This window comes from Mercenaria mercenaria, chromosome 14, assembly GCF_021730395.1.
Source record: "Mercenaria mercenaria strain notata chromosome 14, MADL_Memer_1, whole genome shotgun sequence".
In the NCBI taxonomy this organism is placed as follows: Eukaryota; Metazoa; Mollusca; class Bivalvia; order Venerida; family Veneridae; genus Mercenaria; species Mercenaria mercenaria.
In genome coordinates this window covers 18622568-18638768 of record NC_069374.1, presented here as the reverse complement: position 1 = coordinate 18638768, position 16201 = coordinate 18622568, and positions in this window count along the sequence as shown.

Here is a 16201-nt window from a genome sequence, read left to right as displayed (position 1 = left end):
TCTAACTTCCGCACTTCTGACTTCTAACTTCCACACTTCTGACTTCCAACTTCCTGACTTTCGACTTCTGATTTCAAACATCCACACTTCTTACTTCCGACTTCTTGACTTCTTACTTCCTTCTTCTAACTTCCGCACTTCTAACTTCCAGACTTTCGACTTCTGATTTCTAACTTCCACACTTTTTACTTCCGACTTTTTGACTTCTTACTTCCCTCTACTAACTTTCGCACTTCTGACTTCTATCTTCCGCACTTCTGACTTCTAACTTCCTGCCTTTCGACTTCTGATTTCCAACTTCCACACTTCTTTCTTCCGATTTCTTGACTTCTTACTTCCCTCTTGTACCTATAGCACTTCTGACTTCTAACTTCCACACTTCTGACTTCTAACTTCCTGACTTCCGACTTCCGCACTTCTGACTGCCAAATTTCCTTTTCTAGAAGTTGGAAGTAAGAAGTGTGGAAGTTGGAAATCGGAAGTATGAAGTCAGGAAGTTGGAAGTCAGAAGTGCGGTAGTTAGAAATCAGAAGTGTGGAAGTTAGAAGTAGGAAGTCAAGAAGTTGTAAGTGAGAAGTGCAAAAGTTAGAAGTCAGAAGTGGGAAGTACGGAAATCAATTGTCCCTCCAGGGCTTCCATAGCGAAGCCTACATACTATTTTATTTTGTCAAGGACTTAAATTTATTTCTTTGCATCATCACTGACTTTTTTTTCTGCCTTTTTTTATCAGTTTCCGTATTTAAATGCCTAACCCTGCAAACATGTGAAACGGTTATAAGTATAATCAAATAAAAACAAAAACGGTGGCAGCCGTATGTTTTTACTAATGATCTAAATTCACACAAAGGTCCTTAATAGATATTGATAAGATGACCGAGAAAAGATGTTGATCGCTCGAGATAATATGTTGATCGCTCAAGATAATATGTTGATCGCTCGAGATTAGATGTCGATCGCTCGAGATAATATGTTGATCGCTCAAGATAATATGTTGATCGCTCAAGATAAGATGTCGTGCGCACGAGATAAGATGTTGATCGCATAAGATAATATGTTGATCGCTCGAGATAAGATGTTGATCGCTCAAGATAATATGTTGATCGCTCGAGATAAGATGTTGATCGCTCCAGATAAGATGTCGTGCGCACGAAATAAGATGTTGATCGCTCAAGATAAGATGTCGTGCGCACGAGATAAGATGTTGATCGCTCAAGATAAGATGTTGATCGCTCAAGATAATATGTTGATCGCTCGAGATAAGATGTTGATCGCTCAAGATAATATGTTGATCGCTCAAGATAAGATGTTGATCGCTCAAGATAAGATGTCGTGCGCACGAAATAAGATGTTGATCGCTCAAGATAATATGTTGATCGCTCAAGATAATATGTTGATCGCTCGAGATAAGATGTTGATCGCTCGAGATAAGATGTCGTGCGCACGAGATAAGATGTTGATCGCTCAAGATAAGATGTCGTGCGCACGAAATAAGATGTTGATTGCTCAAGATAAGATGTTGATCGCTCAAGATAAGATGTTGATCGCTCAAGATAATATGCTGATCGCTCGAGATAAGATGTTGATCGCTCAAGATAAGATGTCGTGCGCACAAGATAAGATGTTGATCGCTCAAGATAATTAAATCCTAAAAAAATAATTGCATGTCCTAAACATACCACCGTACTCTAACGATAATGTACCTGCGAATTTTTAATTAAATTAAATAGGAACAGTTACGTTAACAATGAATTTAAGAAAAAATGAAAGATGAAAATGGATATTTTTCTGAACTCTGCAAATGTTTGTAAACATTTCAGAAAAAAAGAGCTTGGTGGTCCTACAGGTGTCTTATCTACCATTCGATATGCATTACTTATTTCTAATAATTTATTCCCATGAAATACCTATAGATACTATAGTTACACGAGCATCGTCTGATCAATTAAGACCGTCCTATTGAGTATAAGGCTTTAGCATGATAAGTAGGCGCCTTTGTAACCAAACAGTTATTTTATTTCAAACAATACTTCCAAGGTACTGCATTAAAATTTGAAAATACCTATAAACATCTGAAGTTAAGTCTGTAACTTTTTCGCTAAATATAAAACGTTGAGTTCCGGTTATCACAATTTCGTTGCCTTTTTTCATAGGCCCATGGTTAACATGTTACAATATGTGGATTTGAAAAATATGAAATATAAGTTAACATTGTTCAGTCTTTGCTTTACATGAGATAAAGAATAAATTGTCTCATTTGTTTAAACGGTGAAACGAATGCTAACTACAATGAAGCAAACGTAAATTTTAAGATTCAGGTCGATTTTGCAGAACCGTAAAAGATCCCTTTCATATGAATCACTTCACGATCATTCTACCCGCTATCCAAAATGAATTCGTTGACTTAATTCTATGTAGAGCTACTCTTTAACGGATACAATGACATTGTTAAGAACTACTTAACATAAGATATTTGGTTGCAGTTCATAACTGAAAACATACTCTACAGGCAAAAGTAAAAAATGTCAAATTTCTTAATCTAAAACTTGTTTTTATTTAAAAGCCAACCTTTGAAACTACTGGGCAATATAATGAATTTTCTTAGCATAAATGAGACAGTATCATATTTATGATAACTTATTTTTCTGAATAAATCCACGTCCACGATAGAAATCCGGTCAGGTAAATACTATTACACTATTACAGTCGTCATGTGTTTTACACTTCATTACGTGGGGAAACTTCTTTGACTTTATTATATTCTGTTGTTAATAAATGTAAGAAATTTACGCCGCGATATTTTACAGCTGTCACATCAAGACCTTCCGTTCTTAGTGCAAATGATCTTTTAAGCTTTTTTAACATACGTTTCTAATTTTCCGCCATATTACAGTAAATTCCTTCCAACAAATTGATAATTTTTCCGAAATCTAAAATGACTTTTAAATCTATACTTTGACCTTGTTCTTTCATGTCTTTTTTATTAAAATCCTCAGAGACAATGGTTACATAGTTTCAAAATAATGAAACATGGAATAGACTAATCTTCGTTTATATCGATGGACGTGTTTCCTGTGAAATATTGAAAGTATGTACATAGAATAGTTTGTTACGGCCGTCTTCTGTATTTTTAAGATGAATTATCTCCCTTTAAGTGATTACATAAAAGGTTGCAAACTACTTTCTGTGCGGTGGTCGTCTGTGGCTATTACAGGAAGAAAATAAATAAAGTAATTGGGACAAAGATTGATAGCCACTTAATAGTGTAGCTTATGCGGATTTCGAACCAGTTTGAATCTCGGTCATGTTGAGGTCTCCTATATATGCGGTGTTGAAACATTTTTTTGAGGATTTTGATACACCGTAATGTGTAGGTTACCGGCATGGCTGGCTTAGGCGATCAGTGTTATGGAATGTGTATACACTGTACTCCGTTGCGTACAAATGATCGTAATGTTTTTATCACCTACTTTGAATATGCTATATTTTCAAACAATGGCCAGAATTGCGGTATTTAACATATTTTACCATTCTTCGTAAGCAGATGAGGCATTGATAGCTAAATCTGATCTCATATTGTATCTCATAATAATTTTGACGATGACATAAGGTGACCAAATCCTGATTGAGTCCATCGTTTCTGTACATCATACAGTTGTATTTCAGCACAAATAAGACTTCTCGGAAAAACAGAGCACCACGAACACAGCCATAGAGTAAAGTAGGCCAAGTTTGCAAAGTAGGCCCTCAACAAAAAGAAGCTGTAACGAAAAATATTATAGACGGGTGGCTTCAAAAATCCAACAAGTACATTTTACTTTCATTCAAAATATAGAAAGGGAGTGTGCGGAGGAGGGGGTAGGGGGTAGAGAAAGGGCTGAAAATCCATCGGCTATATAATCCCAGGAGTCATAAGTATTTCATGAGTACCACAATATAGATTCGGCTTTAATGGCGAACTGTTGTACAAATAAATAATCACAAGCACATACTTCAGTCCATTTAAAACACAATTTTATACAATAAGCTGTATTTTTAACTTCCACGAAGATAAATCAATTAAAATTTAAGTTTGACTGATTATTTTTCACAAAGAAACATGTGTCATTTCAATAGAAAATAAACGCAAATATTCATGCTTAGATTTACTTCGCTTTTACTAGTATATGTTTTAATATGTAATATTACTTTTTAAATTTTTCTCTAGTGTGATACTATATAATAACAGTATTAGTTTGATCACCATTTTTGCAATCTTACTCTTCACTTAAAATGAATTGCCTAGTCATAAATTTCCGTAGTTATAAATTTAAAGACACTGCCGATTCGGTAATAAATAAAGAAAAACTAATAAGGTAGGAGATAATAATCGAAAGCAGAGAAACCCAATTATACAGTACATGCAATGAAAAAAATCATAAGATAAAATACAGACTTTTCCGGAGATGCAAGTATCGAACCGTCACGATAATTCACAACAAAATGATCACAATCATATTCTTTCATCTCTGTCCTTAAGGAAGCAAGCCAACTATTGATCTATCACCTTGGTAGTCTAGTGGTAGAGTGTCCCCTTCGAATGCGGGAGGTCGTTGTTAAAGATCCCTAGCCGCGTCATACAAAAGACGTAAAAATGGTACAGGTAGCGTCCTCGCTTGGCACTCAGAATTAAGAGGTTAGTGCTAGAACTGGTCAGCCCGGTATCAGGTGGGGTATCATGTCACGTGTCTGTTGAAAAAGACGTTAAACCCGGATAAACACAACTACTGATCTGTCATGATACTTTGTTTTCAACTAAAATACTGCTGATTGATTATGTACGTACTGCTAATAAAATATTGCCGTAATACTGTGCGGTAGTTGACTACTTATAAGAATATAAATGATGCCAACATTTTGTCCTTATCCCTTGGCAAAGGTGGAAGGGTATTTTTCGGCATTGTCTATCGGCTGTTCGTCCGTGCATCCTTCTGTCCGTCTGCCTGTCCAAAATTGAAAATGCTTTTAATTAGAAAGTATTTCATCTAGAATCACCAAATCCTCACCGTATTCCTTTCATCGTATTTTGTCCGCATATAGTCAGGAAGGACGTTCCTTATATGATGTCGCACTTGTTCCGTCTGATAAACAGAATTGCCAAGAAGCTGATTTCATTGTAAAACGCAACATGATATGTGCAACTTAAGAAACTAAACGGTATTTTCTTGGAGTTCATTCGAAATGAGTGAGTGAGTGTGTGTGTGTGTGTGTGTGTGTGCGGAGGGGGTGTTAACGTCTTTTTCAACAATTTTTCAGTCATATAAACGACGGTGTCTACTTGTAGCAGTGAGCACAATGCCCAACTTTATAGTGCTGCCTCACTGGAATATCACGCTGTAGACACGTGACATGATACTCTCCACCCAGTCACATTATACTGACACCGGGCTGACCAGTCCTAGCACTACCCTCTGAATGCTGAGCGCCAAGCGATGAAGCTGGTAGTACCATTTTTTACGTCTTTGGTATGACGTGGCCGGAGATTGAACCCACGACCTCCCGCACTCGAAGCGGAGGTGTGTGAGTGAGTGAGTGAGTGAGTGAGTTGGGTTCTACGGCGAACCGACACAAAATAGTCATATATCGCCGAGAAGAAGTCATATTGTAAACGCCAACTGTAAGGCATAAACATTTATGTAAAAATGTGAAACATACCTAAAAATATCCATGTAAAAATGTAAAGCACACTATGCATAATGTAAAGCATATCTAAAATCATCCATGTAAAAATGTAAAGCATATCTAAAATCATCCATGTAAAAATGTAAAGAATGTCTAAAATTAGTTAAGTAAAAATGTATATACGTATGTGTTAAAATATCAGCTGCAAACAATAATATAGCGAAGGATGTTAATAAAAAACATGAAATGTTAGATTTTTTTATAAATTCCTATCTGCTTCAAAAACGATGAAATATTTCCGACTGAAACGTTTTCAAATAACTCTTTCAAAGATTGAACGTCATAATATGTACTGCGTTGTATAGCAAAGAGCGCGAAATGAATGACAGAATAGGATCGGCAAATTAAACGTGAATCCAGAGTGCTATTAAGGATTTTTCAAGACTTTATAGTGCTTTTGTTACATCTAAATTAGATTACAATTGTATTGTTTATGGTTCAGCAAGAAAATCTTATACACAAATCATAATCAATGCCTTCGTTTTGCTCTCAGTGCATTCAGAAAACTTGTATGCTGAAGCAAACGAACCTTGAAAGTTCTCATTACACACGCCGAGAAGGTAAAAAGGTAAAGTGTTTTGTTTAACGCGGGTAGTCGACGAAAGTCCCCATCTGGAAGGATGGAACATTATTTGCAGCCGAGCCCCCGGCAGGCGTAATATTTACCTCCTCAACATCTAGTATATTCCGATACTGCTGGAACAGACAGTTCCAAATTAAGTAAATTACCCAGCACTGAATACTAGTCCGCATATCAGCCACGACTGATAACCCGGACCGCTGGCGTTGCGCCACTGATTCCCTTTGAAAAAAAGCTATCATTGTGCTATGCTTTGAGGGTGGCTGCAAGCAAATCTGATCTGCTCATAAAATCATGCTCGTTTAAACTTTAAATAGCTTAAATGACTTCTTTGTGCACTTACCAAAGGTCTGTATGAGGAGTGGAAAACAAAGAAAACATATAAGGTCCGTTATAATTGATATTTGGGTTTGAGTTTGACATGCTCACTAATAATATTATCATGTATCTACAAACAACTGAAGATAAACTGCGTTCCTTGTATTCGGTTTCAAGCGTCTTGTGCATTCACTTCCTCTCCTGAAATTGTTCCTACACATTATGTCTTTATAAGATTCTGTTACAATGGTAGACAGGCATATCAATGTATTTTCATCCAGTGTAATATAAAATGTTTTGGTAATGGAATGGATTGTTTTGAAACTTTAACTGATCATTCAAACTAACAAATGTTCACTGACTGCTGACTACTGTTGTTTTTAAAACTATACTTTCCTGTCCTTGTTGTTCAGCCAAGTTAAAATCATTTTAGCATACCGTTTTTACGTATGAATGTGATACATGTTAAATAGACTTTGCCTAGGAAAGGATATAAATATGAGATCTACTGTATACATATATACACATGTACATTTAGACAAAAAGTATTACGAATACAAGTGTATAAACTTGTTCCTACCACCCTTTGTCTATCTTGGTTGGTAATAAATGAATTTCGAAGCAACACGCTTTTTTAAACTTGCTACCTTTGGTACCGACAGCTGGAATACCCATCTTATTATCTATTAAATGCATATGTTACAATAAGAAACTATTTTGAAATTTAGAATTATTTGTCCTCAACTTTTTTAATAGTTTTATTAGCATGTATATTTTTCAAAGAGGGGATCGAACAACTCTTCTAGTCTTAAAACTCAGATTCATAACAAACGTAAAATTGTAACAAAGTTTAGAGAACAGGTTTAAAAATATAAGTGTTTTATGTATTACTAAGAAACACTAAAAAAAAAACACCCAAAACTTCTCTTGCGAAAACATGCAAGCATGTTAGGAAGGACAAATGAGTAATAAACCAAAATGTGAAAGTACATAATGAGGTGCGAATAAAATACCATAAGGCAAAATTAAATACGTATCAATGTGTTCAATGCATTGTAAATTTGTTACATGTGGTTACAGTACCTTACTTAACATGCGATGTGTATGACAACACTTCAATATTTTGTCATTGTGTTTGCCTTTTCATGAAAAACATGGGAAAAACATTGCCTATATATATGAAAATTCTGAAACATGTTGATATTATAATGCAGCAAAATGACGGTGGTACTGAAAGTGCAACACCACTCATATCCTTTTCAATAGCTTGCGATGGATTCTTTTATAGATAGATGGAATGAACTCAATCGAAAATTTAATTAAACCAAACCCCTGGCCTGAAATGTTAGATCTGCATGTACATTGTAATTAGTCGTTGTTATATGGAATGAAACATTAAATGTTTAGACTGCATATAAACAGCCATTATTAAATGAAATATAGGTTGGATATATACAGCTTTTGTAAGTCGAACGAAACGTGAAATGTTATGCATGTATGCATTCAACATTTGGTAAGCAGAACGAAACACTATCTATATGGGATTCATGTATACAACCGAAGTTATGTGGAACGAAATGTAAAATGTTATCAATGCATTTATACAGCCGTTGTTTAGTGGAACGAAACGTAAAATGTTACGGATGCATTTATATAGCCAGTTGGTTAGTAGAATGAAACATACAAATGTTAAAGAGGAATGTTTATATCCTTTACGAAGTGAATCAAACGCGAAATGTTAGAGATGCATGTATACAACAGTTTTTAAATGGATTGGAATGCAGAATGTTATGCCGTAAGGACAAAACCGTTGTTAAATGGAACGAAATGTAGATGTTATGATTGTTTCACTTAAAGACTGTCTTTTCTCTCCTCGAAGAAACTATTCTCTCATAAATATCTAATTCCAAACGCAAAGCCCATAAAATGTTTGTTTTAAAGTAAATAACTTTAATGTTACATGTAGAATAAGCTAGAAGTGGGGTGTTTCAGAACTCAAAAGTATGAAGGTAGACTATGTTTCAGGCGGTCAGCATGATGGTTAAAATCCCCAAAACAAAGTAATAACTGAAAATCTCAAACGGGAAATTCAACTGAAGTAAACATGTTTACGACGTTTAAATAGTTCGACCGAAAAGGCTCATAGTTCCAGTAACATATACAATACATCACAACAGACTTTGTAGATGAAAAAAATGCGCATTAGTTTGAGCGACAGCCATATCTCATATATGACATTTTGGCGTCGATTCGCCGTAAAATCCAACTCACTCATTCACTCAATACATTAAGCCTGCACTTTTGAATAGATGTGTTTGCCTTTTAACCAAAACAGCTATTTTGTGTCAAATAAGTGTGACTGAGTTTAACTTTTACTTCCTTTAGTGTATTTAAATCTAATTATATCTAGAATCATTTATTGTAATATCTGTAACCTGTTCAGTAAATATGGTATGTTGAATCCCGGTCATTACAATTTTTTTGTCTTCCCTACGCCTATGGTGTATATTTCACGATAGGTGGCCTTGTAAAAAATGAAATATAAGTTCACATTGTTCAGTCTTTGTTTTGTATTAAAAGAAACTTGTCTCATTTGTTTAAACGGTGAAACGAATGCTTACTACAATGAAGAAGGAAGCAAACGTAAATTTTAAGACCGTAAAAGTTTCTGTTAAAATCATTCAGTTCGATGTCCAAAATGTATTTTTTAAACTCAGTTATATGATTTCTCTTAACAGATATCAAAACATTGTTTAGATCTTAAAACATATAACAGTTAATTTATACACGACAATAAAATATCAATGCAAAATTGTAGTACATAACGAAAATATACTCTATTATAGGAAAAAAATGTCAAACTCTTTTTCTTAATCTAAAAATTGTTTGATTTTAAAGCAAATTTCGAAAAAGATTGAACAGTTATATAGATGTTCTTAAAATAAATAAGACATTTATAATTCTGAATAAATCTCACGTCTACGATAGAAATTCAGTTTACGAGGGTTGTTCAGGAAAAAACGTAGACTTTTTCTCTAGCTTTTATATACTTTAATGAAACAAAACAAAAAATGTACCATCGTAATTCGCAATCTTTCTGCTCACTGCACTGCAAATTTGACGTGATTCTGATCATAGAGTCAGGAGTTACGCCACTTCGAAAACAGTCACTTACACGAACCCGGCGCACTGTGATCATATTTTAACGACGTTAACGGCGTCTTGCCTTCATCGAGATGCTTTCATTAGGTTTGCATTATTCAATATTTTTAAATTTCTTTTATCAATTTTGATGAACAACACCTAAGTCATAATGAGTTGTTCGGTTAGAATACTGAAAATTATAAACACTTCGGCCAGTGTGCTAAACATAAGTACTTGATCTTTATCCAAGGCGTCATACATTGACGTTAACGCGGAATCACAGATTTTTTTTCTCTTCACCTCAACTGTATGGGGCATTTGTTAATCGTTTGTGCCATTTAAAAATCAAGACACAGATGACCAAACATAGTTGTGGCGTCTGCTTCATTAGTTTATAAATTTAAGTTGCTTTTCGCCAAAATGTCTACATAACTAAACAACCAACTGCTTCATTATCTATGCGAGTCGATGACGACATATTATGCACTATAAACTATGATACTCACTTAGTAAAATGTTGTTTACTTTCGCCTCCTACGTCCGAATGATGCCATACTCTCGGTACATGTCGCCTTGACGTGTTGCTGCACTGTGGCATATTTTCTGGCGAAAACATGTTCTATCTGTGCGAACATTAGCGATAGAATTCAAATCATGACAGATGAAAAAGCGACTGCGCCGGTAATGCGTAGCTATAGTAAGTAAAACGTTCCGCGCACGTCGCATATCAGCAAAAAATGTTACAAAAATGTATGACCAAATAAGAGAAAGATTGCGAATTGCAATGATATATTTCACATTACTCCTTACGCAATATGCGTCTTCTGTCACCATTTTGAACCGCCCTCGTAGTTGTTGCTACTAAAACTTTGTTGTTTTTTCTAACGTGGTGAGTAACAACACCTTTCCAGTAATTATATTCACACACTGAAATTTTGTCTTTAGCTAACAAAAACTAGAATGTTTCTGTAGGACACAGGGTGTGTCCCACTGGTACATTTGTCACAAATAAAGGGCAATAATTCAAATGTTTGCAGTCTTAAGGGGGTATAGCCTCAACAAACATTTTAAATAAAGGATTCAATTTTTCTAGGCCATATACTTTTTGAGCTATGAACATCACAAACAAAAAATCCACCATTTTGGCTATTTCAAGGGCCGTAACTCTGTAATTAGCATTTAAATCTCAATAAGAATGCCAGGTGTGCAAAGTCACGTCATAAAGACTCATGTAAGGTTTCATGAATTTACATCGAATACTTTTTAGCTATGCACGTCATTTGGTGAAAGAGTGAATTTTTTTTACTATTTAAGGGGCCGTAACTTTGGAAAAAGGGAGTGGAGCTAGACAAAATATGAGAGGTGCGCAAGTTCATATCATGATAAAGACTCATGCAAGTTTTCATCAATTTACATCAAATACCGTTTTAGCTAGGCGCGTCACAAGGTGAAAATGTTCATTTTTGACTATTGCAGGGTCCATAAGTCTGGAAGTAGGGGGCGGAGCCAGACAGAATATAGAAGGTGCTCATGTTCGTATCATGATAAAGATTCATGAAAGGTTTCATCAATTTATATGAAATATTTTTTGAGCTAGGCGCGTCACAAGGTGAAAATGTGCATTTTTTACTATTTATTGGGCCATTACTCTAGGAATAGGGAGCAGAGCCAGGCGAAAAATAAGTGGTGCGCAAGTCCATATCATGATAAAGACTCACGCAAGGTTTCATTAATTTATATCAAATACTTTTTGAGCTGGACGCGTCACAAACTTTTTTCGGACGGACGCATATAGACGCACGGACGGACGCATGGACAAGACCAACTCTATATGCATGCTCCCATCACTCATAGTGGGGGCACAAAAAATGTTTCCGAATTTTCGCAGCTACCACATCAAGAATTAACGTTCTTCGTGCAAATGATTTTAGAAATTGTGTTTAGAAAACCTTGTCTAATTTGCCGACAAAGTAGCTTAAGGATGAGAATCAGACCTTGAGAAACAAAACTCAAACAACACTAAATCATAGAAAGAAAGAGTTGTTTGATATGAAAATTGAACAGCATGTAAAGCATGTATATTACTTTAAGAAACTAGTGTCAGTAGACTGATAAAAACATTGAATTCCGGAAAAGGACCGCCTAAAGGGGCTCCACTTCCGGACAGTTAAACGCCTTTAAAAACTCACCATTTTTAAAGAACTGTTACACATGTTCGTTTTGATGCATTTGCAATAGCATGCGAGTGATGAAATTTCGCATAACAAGGTGGAACACAGTTTTCAGCAATTGTTTATCTTTATTTCTTTACAAATGGCATTCATTGTCAAAGGGAGACAACTTTTCCAGAATACTTTAGGTACAAATGGCATTCATTTTCAAAGGGAGACAACTTTTTCGGAATACTTTAGGTACAAATGGCATTCATTTTCAAAGGGAGACAACTTTTTCCGACTATTTTAAGTAATCGTCGAGAAAAAGTTGTTTCCCTTTGAAAATGAATGCCATTTGTAAAGAAATAAAGATAAACAATTGCTGAAAACTGTGTTCCACCTTGTTATGTGAAATTTCACCTCTCACACGCTATTGCAAATGCATCAAAACGAACATGTGTAACATTTCTTTGAAAATGGTGAGTTTTTAATGTGGTTTGACTGTCCGGTAGTGGGGCCCCTATAGGCAGTCATTTTCTGGAATTCAATGTTTATATCAGTATACTGACACTTGTTTCATAAAGTAATATACATCTTTTACATGCTGTTTAATTTTCATGTCAAACAAATCTTTCTTTCTATGATTTGGTGTTGTTTGATTTTTGTTTCTCAAGGCCTTCTTCGTAACCTTAACCACAGATAATTAACTGTTGTTAAATTGTACAAGGAAAAGGTTTAAAATATTTGTAAATAACGTCACAGGCACTTGGTGGTTAGGCCAACCTGTCTACGCCCGCCAACGCCCCTGTAAGATTTCAGCCAATATTTTAGTCTTTTAAAACGGACCTTGTTACAAATTCAACATGATTTACTATCAATGCAATAAAAAGTAACATAACTTACTTTGAGCCTTTCACAACAATTTACTCGTACGAAGAATCAAGGAATCGATCTTTCGCTTTCTGTATAGTCATTTAATTTTGTGGGCATGAAATTTCGTGCTTTTGGTCAAAACGGCAATTTCGTGGGGATATGAATTCAAGATTGGATTTCAACTTGTGAACATAAAATGAATGGGAGCTTTATTTGTTCGTTGGTATTAAATTTCGTGGATATACTCAACCACGAAATCCACGAAAATTAGTCCCCCACGAATATTAATGATTTCACAGTAGCTCAATACAAGGAGAGCACAGAACTACGGATCCTTGCTTATGCAACGAAAGGTTATTATGATATAAAATATAAACGAGAAATACATAAAATAAATATTGATAATAATAGCTATGCACATGATTCGAATATGCAATTTGTTCACATATGTAACAGTTTGGATTAGGTAAAAGTTTAGATGCAGTTACTCTAACAGACCCATTGCTAGGTCCCTTTGGCGCATGATAATATGCCTGCGCAAGTCTTGGCAGTTGCACAATAAATTATATCAAAGAATGACATATTTTTTTCAATGACGCCAATATTTTGAAATATAACTATATATCCACTGTTACTGTTGATTTAAAATTGTGTCCTAGGCTGTATTGTAAAGAGCAATTCACAGAACTCTTGATTTTTCAGCATTTCAAATCTGGTATAATTCAATGTGTTATGCAAACGGGCGTGTAGACAGACTTTTCTGATGTTCTTTAAAAAAAGTAGAAACCTAACAATCTTTCAACTAATTCTGAAACAAACAATTATTCTAGGCCTTTAAAATGCGCTACTGAGTGGTATTCCTAACACTATATTGGACAAAGAGCACATATCAGCTATGATTATAACTGGACGGTCTGCAATAACCATTTACGTGTTGAATGAACTCCATCGGCTATACAGAGACGCAGAATCTTATACTCAGCTCTGATCCACACGTACACTGATATGCATGATCAGTTATTATTAGTGACATGATATTAGTAAACGGGCCGATTTGGAACCTAAGATAAAATACAGTTTCTTTATTTGTCCAAAAGACTTATATAGGATATATGTTGCTCGGTTATTTTAACGAGACATCATTTATTTTAAGAACACATAGCTTATAAACTAATCGATTAATCTTAACTTTCAAAGCTATACATCATGGCATCATTTTATGTCTGTATTATTATTATATTCGTCCGTAGCAAATTTTGATATGTAACAATTTTCTTCCATTCAATGCACCCCAGAAACGCGTATAATTATAAACATAAACCCAATGCTCTATGAAGGGGTTCAGTGAGAGAGGCAATTTAGTTGTAAAGGTGTTTCCAGCTCAATACGTAGATCGTTGCTTCGAACCGTACAAAGTTCAATCTCATACGACACCAGTGCTCTTTTTAAAGAAAGCGGAATTTAGACTACGGGTTATTCTAAAACTTGAAATCTAAATCAAATTTAATAACATTGTATCATTAAATATGGCATCAACTAGCAATTATAGATACAAAAATACATCAAGTACACATCTCATTTTCTTATTTTCTTTTGTTATAAAGAAAAGATTAAGGATGATGGTATACTTTAGAAGTGAAAAAAAAAAATCAAAATCGGCTTAAAAATGAGATGATTATGAGCATTTGAATATTTTATCAAAATTGCGGCCATTTTGTTTCTATGGCAACAAAAAACAAAATTGCGGATTTGTTAGTACATTCAATGGGTGCGTAATACAGGTCCGCTTAAGACGGTGCGTGAGGGGTATTGCACATATGATTACTTCTCATAAACAAACAGAATCTTCGGATCTCATTGTCATTGTTTCCCATTGTCTGCTTGAGCACCGTTATCACGGAAAAACATATTGTCACTAAAACATGTATATCGTAATATCTACCAGGCAATGCACAAACACTCATTTCCTCGACATAGTACAACAAATTATAGCCTAATGGTTGATAACGGTGAGTTACTTACTAGGTGGCGCAATGTGTCCCGGCTCATCATTCGGATTACCTCGAGATTTATGTCACACACAAAAAGAAGAAAAAAATCCGTTTCTATAAATAATTTAATTCAAACATCTCTAAATGCCGAAAACTTATTGTTCCGTACCATGTGTTTTTAGCCATCCGATAATCAATTCAGCAATAATCTATTTTTCTGTTAGGATATTGCACTTCTAATTTAGATGATAAATTGCTAGCCTTCAGATGATCAATATTGGTGCTAAAATATTGATGTAAACATGATAAACAAGAAATATCTTTAAAAATGATGGTCGGCGAATTGTAATAAGGAAAGAAGTTTATGAATTTTTCATCTAACATTCATCTTTCATCTAACAGTTTTCAAATTGCAAAACTAAACACCGCACTTTAACAATTTAAATGGTTCTCTTTTAATTTTTCGCAAAGGTTTCGTAGGGTTGCAATTTTGTTTCGTTTATCCTTAGACGAATAATTACAGCAGTAGTTTGATGAAGATTCATGAAGCGGTTCATCAGAAGAGGTCATTAAACGTGTTTATATTTTTAGCTAAATTGGTCCCTATCCCCATTTGTAACAAAATAGCAGGAGACCTTACGATATTGTTACGCATCGAGTTTGATAAAAATCCATTACATTTTAGTGGTTAATGCGAAGAAAGGCATATCTACTTTTAGCTATAGTGGTCCCTAATAGGGCCCAAGTTCCTATATAAATAAATTTGGAAGAGGACCTTATAATGATGCTCCAGACCAAGTACGACAAAGATCCATCAGGCTGTTCATGAGATGCTGTATAAAGGCAATTCTAGTTTTAGATCTAGCAGCCCCTAAAAGGGTTCAAATGTCCCAGCTGAAAAAAGTTGGCTGCGGGCCTAATAAAGATGCTACAAATCAAGTTTGATTAGAATACATGAGAAAAAATCAATTAAAGGATTTTTTTATTTATTATTTTTATTTATTTCTAAAATAGGCCAACTGATCCCGCGTTAACAAATATTCGCATATTTGCTATTCATAAATCTTTGGACAATGACGTCACACCTATAAAAAAGTGAAGGTCAAGCAAAACATACATTTGTAATTATTTCAATATTTCTGTTTCAATAGCAAAGTTTGACCATAGTCATATCACATAGATAAACTGTATGCAGCGTACCTTCATTTCAGTGTAACGAGATTCAGTCATTATATAGCATATATATAATAAAACAGATTTCAACTGAGTTCAATATTTGCATACCATACTAAAGAAAAATATTCATATATAATAAATCAGTTAAATAATTTATAACAAATATATCAAAGCAAACAAGTAGTCATTTTAATATGCAACCTGAATAAGTCACAAAAGCAAGAAACCTTTTCATATACAGACGACAA